We start from the raw sequence: 18,436 nt of genomic DNA, 5'->3' as shown, positions 1-18,436 counted from the left end.
GTCTTGAAGTCAGGGCGTTCTTGTATCATCAAGGCTAAGGTGTCAAATGAGCTGTCAAGAGATCTCAGTAGTGTCTTCACTATTTCATGCTTCATAATCTCAGTGGCGCCGAGTGCTTGGAGCTCATTTGTGATATCAGTGAGGCGATCAAATGTGAGCTGGACGTTCTCATTGTCGTTTCTCTTGAAGCGGCTGAAGAGGTTGCGGAGAGTACTGATCCGTTGATCTCATTGAGTTGAGACGCCTTCATTGACCTTGGAGAGCCAGTCCTAGACTAGCTTCGACGTTTCCAGAGCGCTCACACGGCCATACTGTCCTTTGGTCAGATGACCACGGATGATGTTCTTGGTTGTAGAGTCCAGTTGAATGAACTTCTTGACATCAGCAGGTGAGGGAGTCCTGGATTAGGGGGTGTCCGGATGGCCGGACTATGACCTTTGGCCGGACTCCCGGACTATGAAGATACAAGATTGAAGACTTCGTCCCGTGTCCGGATAGGACTTTCCTTGGCGTGGAAGGCAAGCTTGGCGATACGATATGTAGATCTCCTCCCGTTGTAACCGACTCTGTGTAACCCTAACCCTCTCCGGTGTCTATATAAACCGGAGAGTTTTAGTCCGTAGGACGAACAACAATCATACCATAGGCTAGCTTCTAGGGTTTAGCCTCTCTGATCTCGTGGTAGATCTACTCTTGTACTACCCATATCATCAATATTAATCAAGCAGGAGTAGGGTTTTACCTCCATCGAGAGGGCCCGAACCTGGGTAAAAACATCGTGTCCCTTGTCTCCTGTTACCATCCGCCTAGACGCACAGTTCGGGATCCCCTACCCGAGATCCGTCGGTTTTGACACCGACATTGGTGCTTTCATTGAGAGTTCCTCTGTGTCGTCACCTTTAGGCCCGATGGCTTCTCCGATCATCAACAACAATGTGGTCCAGGGTGAGACTTTTCTCCCCGTACAGATCTTCGTATTCGGCGGCTTTGCACTGCGGGCCAATTTGCTTGGCCATCTGGAGCAGATCGAAAGCTACGCCCCTGGCCATCAGGTCAGATTTGGAAGTTTGAACTACACGGCTGACATCCGCGGAGACTTGATCTTCGATGGATTCGAGCCACAGCCGAGCGCGCCGCACTATCACGATGGGCATGATCTAGCTCTTCCGCCGGACAGTGCTCAGAAGGCCGCTCAGGTGTCCGCTCCGACCCTTAGCTCAGAGCCGACTGCGCCAACTGGGGATGGATGGTTGTACACCGCCTCGGGGGCTGCAATCTCTACGGCGATCGAGCCGAATACCATCCTTGTCCTTTATGAAGCTCGTGACTCCAAGGTGCCGGACTCCTTTCCGGACTTCGAATCTTCTGCATCCCTTCCGATCATTCCCAATTGGGCTCCGATCATGGAGTTCACCGCCATGGACATCTTTCAGCACTCGCCCTTTGGCGACATCCTGAATTCACTAAAGTCTCTCTCTTTATCAGGAGAGCCCTAGTCGGACTATGGTCAGCAAGGTTGGGATGCGGACGATGAAGAAATTTGAAACCCACCCACCACCCACTTCGTAGCCACTGTCGACGATCTAACCGACATGCTCGACTTCGACTCCGAAGACATCGACAGTATGGACACCGATGAAGAAGACAAACAAGAACCAGTGCCTATAGGGCACTGGACAACCACCTCATCCCATGATGTATACATGGTGGACACACCTAAAAGAAACAACGACGAGGATCAAAAGGGCGCAACAAGGGATCGTTCCCTCGAAAAGCAATCAAAGCGGCGGTGGAAGCGCCGCGCCAAACCCCACCTCGACAGAGACCCAGCCATAGAGCAGGACGAACCGCCGGACAACAAACATGCCATTGAGTAGCCGTTCGAACAGGGCAACTTGGATAGACAAACCAAACAACCCGTCCCCGACGAAGATAATAGTCCGGACGACCTCACGCCAGACAAGTTGCTGGAGAAGAAGAACCTCCACCAAAGGCTCGTCGCCACTGCGTGTATCCTGAAAAAGTAGAAGCGGAAGCTCAAAACAGCGGAAGATGCACTCAGAATCAGATGGGGCAAAGTACTCAACACCGCACACAAATACGGCGACAGTCACCACACAAAGAGCTATCCGAAGCGAAAATTACTACCAGAATTCGATGAGGAGGCCTTAGAGCCCCCACGATCAAAAAACAAGGAAGCCACCAGGTCGGATAGACGACCCCATGACCGACATCGAGCGGCAAATGGCGCCGCATTCAATCCGGCACGCGATCCGCACAAGGATTCACATCAAAAAGACGTCCCAGCTAGATCTATCTACGGGCCAAGAAAGCAAGCTCTAGTAAGCAATGCAACACAACAAATATCTGAACATCGCAGCACACCCAAATACAGGGGCACCGCACATCCCCTATGTTTCACCGATGAGGTGCTGGACCACGAATTTCCAGCGGGATTCAAACCCGTAAGCATAGAGGCATACGACGGAACAAAAGACACTGGAGTCTGGATTGAGGATTATATCCTCCACATACACATGGCTAGAGGATATGACCTCCACACCATAAAATACTTACCCCTCAAGCTCAAAGGGCCAGCACGGCATTGGCTTAAAAGCCTTCCCGAAAACACCATAGGAAGTTGGGAGGAGCTCGAGGATGCTTTTCGGGCAAATTTTCAAGGGACCTATGTCCGACCTCCGGATGCCGACGATCTAAGCCATATAACTCAACAACCCGGAGAGTCAGCCCAGAAACTCTGGAACAAATTTCTTACTAAAAAGAATCAGATAGTCGACTGTCTGGACGACGAAGCCCTAGCAGATTTCAAGCATAGCATTCGAAACGAATGGCTCGCTAGACACCTCGTCCAAGAAAAGCCAAGAACAATGGCTGCATTGACAAGCCTCATGACCCGCTTTTGCGCAGGAGAGGATAGCTGGTTGGCAAGAAGCAGCACCAGCGACCCAAGTACATCCGAAGTCAGAGATGGAAACGGGAAACCGCACCGTAACAAGGAGTGACGCCGGATCAAGGATAACAGCCCGAAGAGCACGGAAGTCAATGCCGGATTCAAAAGCTCTCGACAGAATCAGAAAAAGCTGCCCCCAAAGATAAGAGGGACGAGCTATCTAACCTCAACAAAATCTTGGACAAAATATGCCAAATCCACAGTACTCCCGGGAGGCCTGCAAACCACACCCACAAAGATTGTTGGGTCTTCAAGCAATCCAGCAAACTCAACGCCAAACACAAGGGGCTCGACATACCAAGCGAGGATGACGACGAACCCCACAAGCAGAGCACCAGAGAACAAAAGAAGTTCCCGCAAGAAGTCAAAACAGTAAATTCACTTCATGTGACAAAGGGGAAAAACAGAGTGGCGCCTATGGAGATATGCACCATATGGCCTGTCCCAGAGGAGTCCCGCCACTGGTTGTTACAACGAATCACCTTCGATCATCAGGATTACTCTAGAGGTATCCGGAACGCAGGCAGGACTGCCTTGGTCTTAGATCCGATAATTGACGGACTCCGCTTTACACAAGTCCTAATGGACGGTGGCAGTGACCTAAACCTGCTATATCAGGACACAATCCGCAAAATGGGGATAAACCCAACAACAATTCGCCAAGGCAACACTTCCTTTCAAGGGGTCACGCCAGGCCCAGATACCCATTGTATGGGTTCCCTCTCGTTAGGAGTTATGTTCGGCTCCCCCGACAACTTCCGAAGCGAAAAGCTAACCTTCCACATCGCCCCATTCATAAGTAGCTATCAAGCACTACTGGGACGCGAAGCTTTCACCCGCTTTAACGCAATATCGCATTATGCATCCCTTACACTCAAAATGCTCGGTCCACGAGGCATCATCTCATTAAAGGGAAATATCAAGTGTTCCTCGAGCACGGACGATGGTGCGGCTACCTTGACAGTCGCACACTAATCCAGCTTTACTATTTAGAGCACCTAAACAGGTCGTTCATGACCCCGGACATGGCTTGACGAGTCCGGCGTAAACATACAAAGGCTTAATAGCTGCATACCCCCGTACAAGGGGCTCCGCGCGTTTACACCAGGAGACAATAAAGCTCAATTCTACCCATTTTTGTATTATACTTTGTTTATTTGAACATAGATTTCTCGCACGATTGTTTTCCACTAAGTTCCTCTCTTTTGCAGACGAACACCATGCTACACCCGTCCAGGATACGACACAACGGAGACACAGGCGCAGACGTGCAGTAGGGACCCGTTTCAAGGATTCTTTTCAGATTAAGACCCTGCGTAAACCTTTTTTACTGTCTCTTGTTGATAGCATCCCCCGTTTTTTGCTATAACCGAGGAGGAGGCTGGCGTCTTGGCATGTGGCCACGCCAGCATTTTGCGCGTACCTGGACACCAGGGGCTTCTTACCAAGGGCTTTTGTTCGGCCCGTTTTCACAAAGACCGAATACCTTAAGGAGTGTTCGGTGTGGCGAGTTTGGCCTTATATGCATCAGCTCCGAATCATCTCTTTGGTCAAATGTTGGGTTTGCCCGGCTCCTATGTTTTGCTGCCTTACGTTCCGCTCTATCGGCTAAGGAGGCACCAGGAGAACTACTACGATTGTGCCCCGGTTCGGCCAGGCGAGCACCTCAGTAGAGAAAGCCAAAAACTGACTGTCATGATATAGCGAGAGACTGGTCAACCACTCGATGACTTGCCGGAATCATTAGGATTCCTCCGCATTAACGAAGGGCCGTTTCCCGGTCAGGCACACATGCGCCCCGAATTCGGGCGAGCACGGTGCCCCTAGGGGCTATTCAGTAGCCCCACTGTCAAACTCCTATGGCTAAGTGAAAGTGATAAAGCATTATAGTCCGGTTGCCTAGTTCGCTGCACTATCACCTCCTTTATAGGACCAAGACGTTGGATCAAGTGTGAAAATGCGCCTTCTGCGAACACCCCCGCATTATATGCGTGGGGGCTGAAGCCAACGACTGCCATCTTTCAGGTTATATACACATATACATTAACGGCCGCACAGGAGGTATTCTAATTCTTGAAAGCACAAGTATAAAAAGCTTTTATATTCAATCAAAACATTGTTTTACAATAGCACATGTTATTCGAACATAACATCCTTCGAGCACTGCGTCTCTATTAAACGAGTGCCCTGCAGAACTTCCTCAAAGTAGTGCTTGGCAGGTACTCGACTTTCGTCTGAATCCTGGGATGCAACAACATTGGCCTTCATCGCTGCCCAGTATGTCTTGACACAGGCAAGAGCCATCTGTGCACCCTCTATGCACGCTGACCTTTTCATTGCATCAATATGTGGCACCGTACCAAGGAACTGCTGCACCAAGCTAAAATAACTCTTCGGCTCGGGCCCTTTTAGCCACAGATGACTCACGACATGTTTCATGGCGAGTCCGGATAACCTGTTCAGCTCCTCCCATGCGGCCAAACGATTGGATACCAAAAGTGGGCGCTCTGAATTGTGGAACTGCGACCAAAAAAGTTCTTCCAATTCATGGTCATCTAGACCCCGGAAGTGTTCGGTCACGTCCGCGGCACTCACCGCCAAATCCAGATAAGTGTTCGCCGCACTTCACTTCCGGTTTAACGGGGCATACTTAGGATCCCCGAACTTCATCCGCAGCATATAGGACTTTCCAGCCGTGATATCTCCGGCCTGACATAGCTCCTCCTTCATAGCTCTCATTGCAGAGCGAGTGTCCTTGGCCTCGGCAGTGACCTTTTCTAGGTCCTTCTGTGCCACCCTATCTTTTTTTTCAAGAAGCATACAACGGTCGGCAGCATCCTTCAATTTTACAGCCATCTCGGCCATTTTTTTCTTACTCTGGCAGTGAGTAGCCTGTTCGGCTTTTAGCTCTTCAGCCGCCTTTAAGCAGCCGCATCGCTTTTCCTGGCCTGGTCCTTGGCTCGGGCAAGTTCCGCCCGAAGGTTTTCCATGGCAGCGGCACCATCTGCATTAAGCACACATGTTATAAGGTACGGACATTAAGCTCCTCTTACCAAATGTCTTCGGAGACACTACATACCTTGTGCCTCGTCCAGCCGCTTGTTGACAAGCGCGATGTCGGCATCTTCCACGTCAAGTTGCCGCTCTAGATCGGCAAATTCATTAGTCCGGCTAGCCACTGAACTCTTAGCCACCTACATAGGAAAGGCGACATATTATACCTGGGATTATGATACTCCACGCGCCGTCATTTTTTGACAACGCACAGAGTCTCAGGGGCTACTATCTATACAGGGCGCATTTTATATATGCGGATTTGTCAAAAGATACATCATTTCACGTACCTCAAAACCTGTCAGTAAACTCCTGGCGGCCTCGTACAATCCGCTTTCCGCGGATGAAATCCTTCTAATCACCGTGTTCATCAACACACTATGTTCTTCTGAGATAAACGCTCGCCCGAGCAGATCCTTCAGCTCCTCCGACCATGCACCAGACTGTGCCGGACTCGTCCGAATACCTTTTTCCAAGGCCGGATTCGGAGCAACCCTCCGGGACGACACCTCGGGGTCACCCGCCTCGCAAGACGGTACAGCTGGGGGAGGCGTTCCACTCTCCATCATCTCCGGCGAAGATCCCCTGAAGATGAGCTCTGCTGCGAAGGGTTGAGATCCGAACTACAAGGTAAAATTTTGGTTATCTTCCTCAGAAAAAAAACAGGGATGTCTCTTATTTAAAAAAACCCCTCTCTTTACTTACGGCTCGGTGGAGAGCTGATCCCCTTGGGGGCGTAATGCAGCCGGGGCACCCTCCGGCGCCGGACCCTCTGACGAAGATTTCTTCCCCCGCTTTGAGGCCATCGCCTCCGGGTCTTCAGAGGCGGTCCTATTCTTTCCCTGGATAGAGGAATTCTCGATTCCTCCTTTCCTAATAGCCTCCTTTGTGGAGGCAGTAGCTTCTCTGTTCCCCTCTTCGCCTTCTTCCAAAGGCGCAATCTTCAGCATCCTGGTCAACACGGGATTCGGCGTGGTCTCAGGGAGGGGGGCCGGACACCTGATAAGCTTTGCTTTAGCTATCCACTCCTGTTTAAAGGATAGCTCTTTTAAGGGCAGTTTTATGATAAATGTACGGATAGTGTGTCCGGGTACAGGGCTACTTACTTGACAGTCCGGGCGATTGCAGCTCAGACCTGCGTCCTCGGACAAGTACGGACACATTGCTTGTGATCCGAAGAACAATTTGTACATCTCCACGGGCGTCGTGCCCATGAAATGTTGGAGGGCTTGCGGTCCTTCCGGATTAAATTCCCACAGGCGGAGGGGGCGACGTTTGTAGGGCAGAATGCGGCGAATCAGCATAACCTACGCCACTACGGCCAAATTGGTATCTCTTTTTAGGAGATCTTGAATGCGGCCCTGCAGCAAGGGCACGTCCTTGGACGGCTCCCAGTTAAGCCCTTTATTAACCCATGATGCTAGCCGTGGTGGGGGACCCGAGCGAAAGGCAGGTGGCGCCATCCACGTGGTGCCCCTGGGAGCTATGATGTAAAACCACTCTCGTTGCCATAAGCCGAACTCCTCTTGAAAAGAGCCCTCGGGCCATGGAGCGTCGGCAATCTTGCTTATGATAGCACCTCCGCACTCAGCGTGCTGCCCCTCGATCATCTCCGGTTCTACCTTGAAGGTCTTAAGCCACAGTCCAAATTGAGGAGTAATATGGAGGAAGGCCTCACACACGACAATGAATGATGAGATTTGGAGGATGGACTCCGGAGCTAAGTCGTGAAATTCCAGCCCGTAATAAAACATGAGCCCCCTCAGGAAGGGATCAATCAGGAAGCCTAGCCCCCAAAGGAAGTGAGATATGAACACCACACTCTCACCGGGCTGGGGAGTGGGAATAGCCTGCCCTTGAGCAGGCAGCCTATGCGAGATTTCGCCGGTCAGATACCTGGCATCTCTCAGCTTTCGCACGTCTTCTTCCGTAACGGAGGAAGGCATCCACCGGCCTTGGAGGTCGGAGCCGGACATCATCGAAGGTCCGAAGTGCCTGAATCTGGAGCTTTGGGTGTTGGAACTTGAGGCGAGAGGCGGATTTGATTGAAAGAAAGGAGTCGAGCCTTGGTCTCTTTATAAAGAGGTTGAATACCAAGAGCCCTCCCCGTGACCGTTTGAGACTCACTTTCAATTAAGAAGTCATACCAATGGCACGGTTGGGTTACCCACGCCCGTATTGATGAGAATCCCGGAATAAGGAGACACGATCTCTGCTTTGACAAGACGTGCCAAGGAAACCGCCTCGCTAAACGCGCTGAGGTGGGACTGTAAAACAATTCGAATAAAGGCTTGGCCATGGCGTGATGTCACACTACGGAATACGTTAGCAGATTAGATTTCTGTAAATATTATTCTCTCTACGGTGGTATGTGGAACTTATTTTGCAAAGCCGGACACTATGCTTGTGTTCAAACATCTTCTATGAAGTATTCGGAGGAGGAACCCGCCTTGCAATGCCAAAGACAATTTGCGCGCCGGACTCGTCGTCATTGAAGCCTGGTTCATGGGCTACTGAGGGAGTCCTAGATTAGGGGGTGTCCGGATGGCTGGACTATGACCTTTGGCCGGACTCCCGGACTATGAAGATACAAGATTGAAGACTTCGTCCCGTGTCCGGATAGGACTTTCCTTGGCGTGGAAGGCAAGCTTGGCGATACGATATGTAGATCTCCTCCCATTGTAACCGACTCTGTGTAACCCTAACCCTCTCCGGTGTCTATATAAACCGGAGAGTTTTAGTCCGTAGGACGAACAACAATCATACCATAGGCTAGCTTCTAGGGTTTAGCCTCTCTGATCTCGTGGTAGATCTACTCTTGTACTACCCCTATCATTAATATTAATCAAGCAGGAGTAGGGTTTTACCTCCATCGAGAGGGCTTGAACCTGGGTAAAAACATCGTGTCCCTTGTCTCCTGTTACCATCCGCCTAGACGCACAGTTCGGTACCCCCTACCCGAGATCCACCGGTTTTGACACCGACAGCAAGGGTGACACCTTCACCAGTCTTGGGAACGCCATTCTTGACGACATACCTCAGATCGACATCAATGGCTTCAAGATGCATGCGCATCCTATTCTTCCAGTGGGGATACTCAGTGCCATCGAAGATGGGGCATGCAGCGGAGACTTTGATTATCCCTGCAGTCGACATAACTAAAACTCCAGGTGGTTAAACCGAATCACACAGAACAAGGGAGTACCTTGCTCTGATACCAATTGAAAGGGCTAGTTATCGACTAGAGGGGGGTGAATAGGCAATTTTTAGGAAAGTCTTCAAAACATGGGAGTTTCGAAGACAAACAATAGAAATGACACTATTCGTATGCAGCAGAAGGTAGACTACACTAGACAAGCCATAGTCAAGTATTCAATGAAGTGAAAGCACGAAGACTATTAGCAGCTAGGTAGTAAGGATCAGGATGGAAGATAGTATGAAGCCAATCAGGACAAGTAGTCACACAGTGAAGTCAAACAGATAATGCAAGCATGCAATGACTTCACGAAGACAAACTGTAAGTAAAGAGAAGTGAGAGATAGAACCAGTAGCTTTTTGGGAGGACATGGGTTTGTTCGACTAGTTCCAGTTGCTGTGACAAATGTACGTCTGGTTAGGGAGGCTGAGATTTAAGTCAGAATACTCCGTCTTCACCTTATTACCCTTGAGCTAAGGACTCTTAGTCCCCTTCCAATCATTCTGGTAATTCTTCAAGGTAGACTTCCAAACCTTCACAGACTTCGTTCACCGGCAATCCACAATGACTCTTGGATGCACAGAACGCGACGCCTAACCGGCTGGAGGATTCACAGTCCACAAGTGTAACAAGTCTTCAGATCACGTGGACAGAAAGACTTCAATGATGCCAAACACTCTTTGGGCTCTGGGTGGTTTGGGCTTTGTCCTCGCAAGGACAAAAGCTTCGGAGGTGGGTTCCTCTCAAACGACAAAAGCCGTGTACTAACTCTGAGCAGCCACCAATTTATGGTGTAGGGGGCGGGCTATTTATAGCAACTTGGCAACCCGACCTGATTTGTCCGAAATGACCCTGGGTCACTAAGGAACTGACACGTGTCTCAACGGTCAGATTTCAAACACACGCGGCGGCTTGACTTGGGCTACAAGTAACGCTGACTCATCCGACTCTGGATAAGATTTTCTCTCATTGTCTTCGCTCGAAGACATAGGATTTGGTTGAGCATCACTTCAGTCACTCTGACTTTGTTCACTTGGACCCACTTAACAGTACGGTGGTTCCTATGACTCAACAAAGAATAAAAGGAAACAACGAAACTACTAAGTCTTCATGCTCCATAGTCTTTATGCAATGTCTTCTCATGTCATAGTCTTCCATGTGAATAGCTTCACAGATCACCATTGTCTTCAATGTCTTCACACATTTTTAGGGGTCATCTCCGTAAGGTCAACCGACTCAATGAGGGACTACTACCTGTGTTATCATGCAATTCTCACAAACACATTAGTCCCTCAACCAAGTTTGTCGTCAATACTCCAAAACCAACTAGGGGTGGCACTAGATGCACTTACACAACGTATGTTGTTATGCGATTTGACCTATAAAGATCTTCATAGAATATGTAGGAGCCAATATGAGCATCCAGATTCTGCTATTGGTTATTGATCGGAGATGTGTCTCGGTCATGTCTACATAGTTCTCGAACCCATAGGGTCTCACGCTTAATGTTCGATGACGATTTGTATTATGAGTTATGTGTTTTGATGACCGAAGTTTGTTCGGAGTCCCGGATGAGATCACGGACATGACAAGGAGTCTTGAAATGGTCGAGACATAAAGATTGATATATTGGAGGCCTATATTCGGACATCGGAAAGGTTCTGGAGAAGTTCGGGTACTTTTCGGAGTACACGGAGGTAACCGGAACCCCCTGGGGAGTTGATGGGCCTTAATGGGCTTTAGGGGAAAGGAGACAAGGGCCACAAGGGGTGGCCGCGCCACCCCCCATGGGCTTGTCCGAATTGACTAAGAGGGGGCGGCGCCTCCCCTCCTTCCTTCTCCCCTCTCCCCCCTTCCCTCCTTCTCCTAGATGGAATAGGAAAGGGAGGGGGCGAATCCTACTTGGACCGGGAGTCCAAGTAGGACTCCCTCCCCTTGGCGTGCCCCTCTAGGGCCGGCCTCCTCCTCCTCCCTCCTTTATATACGGGGGCAAGGGGGCACCCTAGAACACACAAACTCTTCCCTTAGCCGTGTCCGGTGCCTGTCGGTGTCAAAACCGGCAGATCTCAGGTAGGGGGTCCCAAACTGTGCGTCTAGGCGGATGGTAACAGGAGACGAGGGACATGATGTTTTTACCCAGGTTCGGGCGCTCTTGATGGAGGTAAAACCCTACTTATTGCTTGATTAATATTGATGATGTGGGTTACAAGAGTAGATCTACCACGAGATCAAGGAGGCTAAACCCCAGAAGCTATCCTATGGTATGATTGTTGTTCGTCCTATGGACTAAAGCCATCCGGTTTATATAGACACGGAGAGGGCTAGGGTTACACAGAGTCGGTTACAAAGGTAGGAGATCTACATATCCGTATCGCCAAGCTTGCCTTCCACGCCAAGGAAAGTCCCATCCGGACACGGGACGAAGTCTTCAATCTTGTATCTTCATAGTCTGGGAGTCCGGCCGATGATGATAGTTCGGCTATCCGGACACCCCCTAGTCCGGGACTCCCTCAGTAGCCCCCGAATCAGGCTTCAATAACGACGAATCCGGCGCGTATGTTGTCTTCGGCGTTTGCAAGGCGGGTTCTTCTTCATGCTCCAAGTGTTTGCCGGATAGTGTCCGGTTGCTTCATAAATGCTGCGCTCCTTGGCTTCCGCGTCCAATAATGGTCTTCTTCCATGCGTCGCACGAATGCGAAAAGCTAGGGTATTTTTATGTTTTACCCCCTAGCTGCGCAAATAAGCTGCCTATAAGGGAGGCGAGGATCCAGATCCAAATCACATCATCCTCCTTCCGCAAGCACCCACCGAGGCGCATCTGACACCAAACCCATTCCAACATGGACAGTCGACGCGGATCCTCTTCTCGCGCTCCCAGCCCTAAGCCAGGAGATTGGAGGAGATGCTCAGTCCCGCACAGCGAGTTAGTGACGCTCCAAGCAGAGGGATATCTTCCCCCGGCCTTCATGGTTCTGGTTCGAGCCGGACTAGCCACCTACAAAGGTGGGAAGCAGGCGGAGAGCGTCCCCAATCCCTCCAAAGGAGAGCGGGTGTGCTTCGTCTCCTACTTAAGAAGGGGACTCGGATTTCCTATACATCCATTTCTCCCGGGGGCTCCTGGAGTTCTACGGCTCCAGCTTCATCACCTTACACCTGCCTCCATTTTGCACATCGCGGGCTTCGTAGCTCTGTGTGAGCTGTTCTTGGGCATTGAGCCCCATTTTGCGCTGTGGAAGAGGCTATTTTGCCTCGTACCCCGCTCTCACGGGGGGTCGATATATCAAGTGGGCGGAGCCGAAATATGGCGCATCGCCGGGACCGGATACCTGTCCGGGACCCCAAAGAAGGGGTCCGAAGATTGGCCTTCGGAGTGGTTTTATATGGAGGACGCTCCACTGCCGGATCCAGTCCGGATCGGCCTTCAGGAGTTCAGCAACGCTCCCCTGAAGAAACGGCTAAGTTGGCGCCCACGGAGCCCTCGACGAGAAGATGATAGTAGCGTCCATTACTTGATGGGCCGGATACGACTGCTAGCCCATTCCGGATTAACCATGATCGGAGTCATGGCCACATGCATTATGCGTGGGGTGCAGCCACTCCAATATAGGGGCCACCCCATGTGGGACTTCAACGGAGACGATGACGCCACCCGTCACGACCGCAAGGGACCTGGCTCGGCCAACGATCTGGTGAAGATCCTGTCCGGCTTGTACAAGGGGGAGAAGGAGGACTTCCTCCGCATGAATCCTCTAAACGGATTTTCCATGAACAACCCTCAGAGCTGGGTAAGCGGTCGCATGCATATCTGAACCGCGCCTTTAAAGGCAATTGTCTTATTGTATGATTTTGACACAGGAACTGCGTTGGGATGTGGAGGGCATAAAAAGCCCAGCCCCACAACCCGAAGACCCAGAAAGGCCCCTCGATCCGGCCTCCGAAGAGGATCCGGACTTAGCGGTGGAACTGATCGACGAGGTGTACCACCAGCTCAGCATAGATAATGCTTTAGTCGCCATTATGGCTGACTACCCCGGTTTGTGTCCGGCTTCCCCAGTGAGTACGACCGAAGTCCTGTTGCCGTTACTTCTTTAATGCTTAGTTCTGACCACCGTGCTCCAATGGTGTTCGGCAGGAAGCGCCTTTACGGCAGGAAGTCGAGCCCGCGGCGACCGGCCAACAAGGGTCAGTCCGGCCCAGCAGACGGAAGAGGAGTGCAACGCGAACTGAAACGTCGCCGCAATGGTACGGAGCACCGCTATTTTTTAAGGGAAGGATTCCCAGGAGGTATATTAATGCTCATAACCTTTCCAGAAAGAGCGCTCGCCGGACAGTGTCCGGAGAGGTTGCCAATCAAGCCTCCGCCAGCCATGCTCCAACGCACGGCCCGGAAGGGGAGGCGAATACAAGGCATGAGTCGGACGCTCCTCCAACGGAGGATGCCGATAGGCTATCTACCACCCGGTCTGAGGTGGAGAGCGCCATGAATCACAGGCGTTGCGGGACAGTTCTTCGTGACGCGTGTTTCTCTCGGGAGGCGTTAAATGCCTTTGATGCGGGAAACACACACCTCCGTGCCACTCAAGATGGGTTAACCAGAGCCACGGAGTAGTATGTGAAAGACATACATGTAAGTAATTTTAATAGTTATATATGCCAGTAGCCCCCGAGACTTAAAATGGTTAAAGTAACTAATTTAAGGATCAATTTTTATGCAGGATCTTACGGAGAAGAATACCCATCTGTCCCAGGAGCTCCAAGAGTGCAAGGCCCAACTTGAGGCCGCACTGGCCGCCACAGGGGGAGCCACAGAGACCCCCGCTGGTAAGACGTATTTTGAAAAGATTATTAATTAACAAAGTGCGGCGTGAATCTGACAATAATGTTGCAGGGGGCACCGGACTAGATCCGGACAAGCAACAACTACTGCGTCAGCTAAAGGCTAGCGAGAGGGTGCTTATGAAGGTGCAGCAGGAGAGAAACAAGCTCCAAGATGCCCACACCCAGCTAGGAGAAGAGCTGAAAGGTGTTCGGGCCCAGCTGTCTGGCTCCTTGAAGGAGAATCAGTGACTTCGTCGCGGCATTTATAGTAAGTGCTTGAGCAAATTCCTTTGAGAAGAAGAATTCGGCGAGGAAGTCGTTTGATAGAAATATGTCTTTAGGTGTGCTCACAGGTCGCCCTGCGTAGGAAATGCCTGGGTCAACAGGTGACCAACTTCCCGAGCTGGCGCAATTGTTCGAACGTGTTCGGCAGGCGATGAGTGGCGTCGTTCAGGCTTTATGGCCATCCGTCTCCCTATCCGAGGGCCTTGGTGAGCTTGCTGAGAAGCTCCAGGGAGCACGGACACGCCTCCGTTTGTGGAAGATATCGGCCTGCCGTCAGGGCGCCAGGGAGGCCTGGGCCATGGTGAAGACCCGCTACCCGAAGGCTGACCCAAACCACATGGCCGAGGTCGGACCTGCGGGGCCTGATGGGAAGGAGATCCCTGTGAGCTTGATGTATGACCAAGTAGAACTGGCCGCGAAATATTCCCAACAGGACTGTAAATTAGACAGCCTGTTAGATGGGATTGAGGAGGAGTACCATCAGTCGGTTTGACGATTGAATTTGAAATGACATGTAAGATGCCTTCTAGCCGGATTGTAGATCGTTTGTCTTTGTGGACCGTTTCGCTTCAACCTCGGGACCCAACAGTCCGGAGTGTGTCCGAATACCCCTACGGTTATAAAAGAACCGGGACATGCATGGAGACAAGGCGTCGGGGTCATAATTGCTTTATCAGACAAGTGCCCAACTAGTTATGTTATATTACATGGTTAGTAAGAAACATCTTCCAGGGAGAATAGTTCCGTTAAGGGTTCCTTTCCCTGGGAGGCATGCCCTAAGGTGCAATGCCGGACTGCGAAAATAGCAGAAAAAGCATCCGGGGGCTTATAAATAAGTAAGTAATAAATCATCTTTCAAGTCACCGACCGAATATTCTCTTAAGAACGCTAGCTTTCGGCTTCACCCAGTCTGAGGTACACATCCGGCTGACCCGGCAGTAACAATCGCAGAGGTGCTCCCTTTACCTCCTAGCCGAACAATCGGGAACGTAGGGGTAAGCACAGGAGCCAGGCAACCCAGCTTGGCCAAAACTTAAGTCATATCGATGCATATAATGGTGAATAAAAGGTACATGCGGAAGTATGACACATGTATTGGGCGTGAAGCCCATATTAATAAGCTTCTGGTAAAGAAGCCCCCAGGTATAATGAGTGCTAGGAGCACATCAAGTGTGTGCGAACAAAGCGCAAATCAGCCTATAAAAGGTAATGAAAAAAAGTGGGAAGAAGGAGGGGGACAAGAGACAGTAAAAAATATAAAAAGGTGGACGGGGGAGTGAGACGAACTCTGAGTCCAGTGTTTAGGCGTAGAATCTTCGGAGACGGGCTGCGTTCCATGGGTTCGGCTCGAGTCGGTTGTTAGATGCTTTACGTAGACGGTATGCTCCGCCGGTCAGGACTTGGTCGATGATGAAGGGACCTTCCCACTTGGGCTTAAGTTTGTCCTTTTTCTTGTCCGGCAGGCGTAGAATGAGTTTGCCGACATTGTAAGTTTTGGCCCGTACTTCTCTGCTTTGATATCTTCGAGCCTGCTGCTGATAGAATGCGGAACGAGCCTTTGCCACGTCCCGCTCCTCCTCTAAGGCGTCCAAACTGTCCTACCGATCCAACTCGGCTTCTCTTTCTTCGTACATGCGCACACGAGGTGAGTCATGAATTATATCGCAAGGCAGAACTGCCTCTGCGCCGTACACCATGAAAAATGGTGTGAATCCAGTAGTTCGGTTTGGCGTGGTCCGCAGCCCCCAGAGTACGGAGTCGAGCTCCTCTACCTAGTGCGTGTTAGATTCCTTGAGGGACCGCACTAGTCTGGGTTTGATGCCGCTCATGATTAGACTGTTTGCTCGCTCGACTTGACTGTTAGTTTGGGGGTGATAGACTGAAGCGTAATCGAGCTTGATGCCCATGTTTTTGCACCAGAGTTTAACCTCGTCGGCAGTGAAGTTCGTGCCGTTATCAGTGATGATGCTGTGGGGGACGCCAAAACGGTGTACTACCCCGGATAGGAAGTCTATCACCGGTCTGGATTCTGCTGTTTTAACCGGCTTGGCCTCAATCCATTTGGTGAATTTGTCCACCATGACCAATAAGTATTTGTGCTTGTGGGTTCCCCCTTTAAGGGGTCCAACCATGTCAAGCCCCCAGACCGCGAACGGCCAGGTAATAGGTATAGTTTTGAGGGCGGTGGGTGGCATGTGGCTCTGATTAGCAAAGAGCTGGCAACCGACGCATCGTTGGACTAAGTCCTGAGCATCCGCCCGGGCTGTTGGCCAATAAAATCCTGTATGGAAGGCCTTGCCTACAAGTGCCCGGGCTGCAGCGTGGTGCCCGCCGAGTCCGGCGTGAATTTCAGCCAGGAGATTCCGCCCCTCCTCTTCGGAGATACACCTTTGAAGGACTCCGGTTGTGCTTTTCTTATAAAGTTCTCCCTCATGGACCTTGTAGGCTTTAGATCGCCGAACTATGCAGCGGGCCTCATTTTGGTCTTCGGGAAGTTCCTGCCGAATTAAGTAGGCTAGGAATGGTTCTGTCCACGGGGCAATTACTGCCATTATTTCGTGAGCTGAAGGTGTTATTTCATCGTCTGAGCCGCCGATTGTGTCAGAATGGTCTGAGTTCGGTGATGCAGCTGGCTCCGGATTGTGATTTCCGGACTCCTCTTCCCATAACACAGATGGCTTGAAGAGCCGTTCCAGGAAGATGTTTGGAGGGACGGCGTCTCATTTCGTGCCGATGCGTGCTAACACGTCTGCTGCCTGGTTATTATCCCGGGCTACATGGTGGAATTCGAGTCCTTCGAACCGAGCTAACATTTTTAGGACGGTGTTGCGGTTAGCTGCCATTTTTGGATCTTTGGCATCAAAGTCTCCATTTACTTGGGATATTGCGAGGTTTGAATCCCCGCGCACCTCTAGGCGTTGAATGCCCATGGAGATTGCCATCCGGAGGCCATGTAGAAGGGCCTCATATTCGGCTGCGTTATTGGAGTCCATGTACATTATTTGAAGTACGTATTGGATTGTGTCTCCAGTTGGGGACGTCAGGACGATGCCAGCCCCCAAGCCAGCCAACATTTTGGATCCGTCGAAATGCATGATCCAATTGGAGTATGCGCCGTACTATTTAGGGAGTTCGGCTTCGCTCGATTCGGCGACGAAGTCGGCCAGAACCTGCAATTTTATAGCTCGCCGTGGTTTATAGGTTATGTCAAATGGTAAGATCTCAATAGCCCATTTTGCAATCCTGCCCGTTGCGTCGCGATTGTTTATAATATCGTTGAGAGGTACTTCGGAGGCCACCGTTATGGAACACTCTTGAAAGTAGTGTCGCAGCCCGGGATGCCACGAACACCGCATATGCTATCTTTTGATAATGTGGGTACCGGGACTTGCATGGAGTTAGAAAAGTGGATACGTAGTACACTGGTTTTTGAAGAGGGAACCTGTGCCCTTCTGTCTCTCGCTCGACGACGAGTACCGCGCTGACAACTTGATGTGTTGCTGCGATATATAATAACATAGGTTCGCCCAGGTTGGGCGCGGCCAGGACCGGATTTGTTGCCAGTATTGCCTTTATTTCTTCGAGTCCGGCTGTGGCAGCATCCGTCCATTCGAAATGTTCGGTGCGCCGAAGGAGGCGGTAGAGGGGCAGAGCCTTTTCTCCCAAACGGGAGATGAAGCGACTTAAGGCCGCTACGCATCCGGTTAGTTTTTGTATTTTCTTGAGGTCTTTTGGAATATCCAATTGTGACAGAGCTCGGATTTTGGCCGGGTTTGCTTCAATTCCTCTACCGGATACGATGAAGCCCAAGAGCTTTCCGGCTGGTACACCGAAGACGCATTTTTCTGGATTGAGCTTAATGTCATATGCTCGGAGGTTGTCGAATGTCACCCTCAAGTCTTCTACTAGAGTTTCGACGTGTTTGGTCTTGACGACCACATCGTCCACGTATGCCTCTACTGTTTTGCCTATCTGGGTAGCCAGACATGTTTGAATCATGCGCTGATATGTTGCACCGGCGTTGAGTCCGAAGGGCATTGTGTTGAAGCAGAATGGCCCATATGGAGTAATGAATGCCGTTGCGGCCTGGTCTTTCTCCGCCATCTTGATTT

Source organism: Triticum dicoccoides, chromosome 3B (genome assembly GCF_002162155.2).
Source record: "Triticum dicoccoides isolate Atlit2015 ecotype Zavitan chromosome 3B, WEW_v2.0, whole genome shotgun sequence".
Classification (NCBI taxonomy): Eukaryota; Viridiplantae; Streptophyta; class Magnoliopsida; order Poales; family Poaceae; genus Triticum; species Triticum dicoccoides.
The sequence above is the reverse complement of the archived record's forward strand: the minus strand, read 5'-3'. Positions refer to the sequence as shown.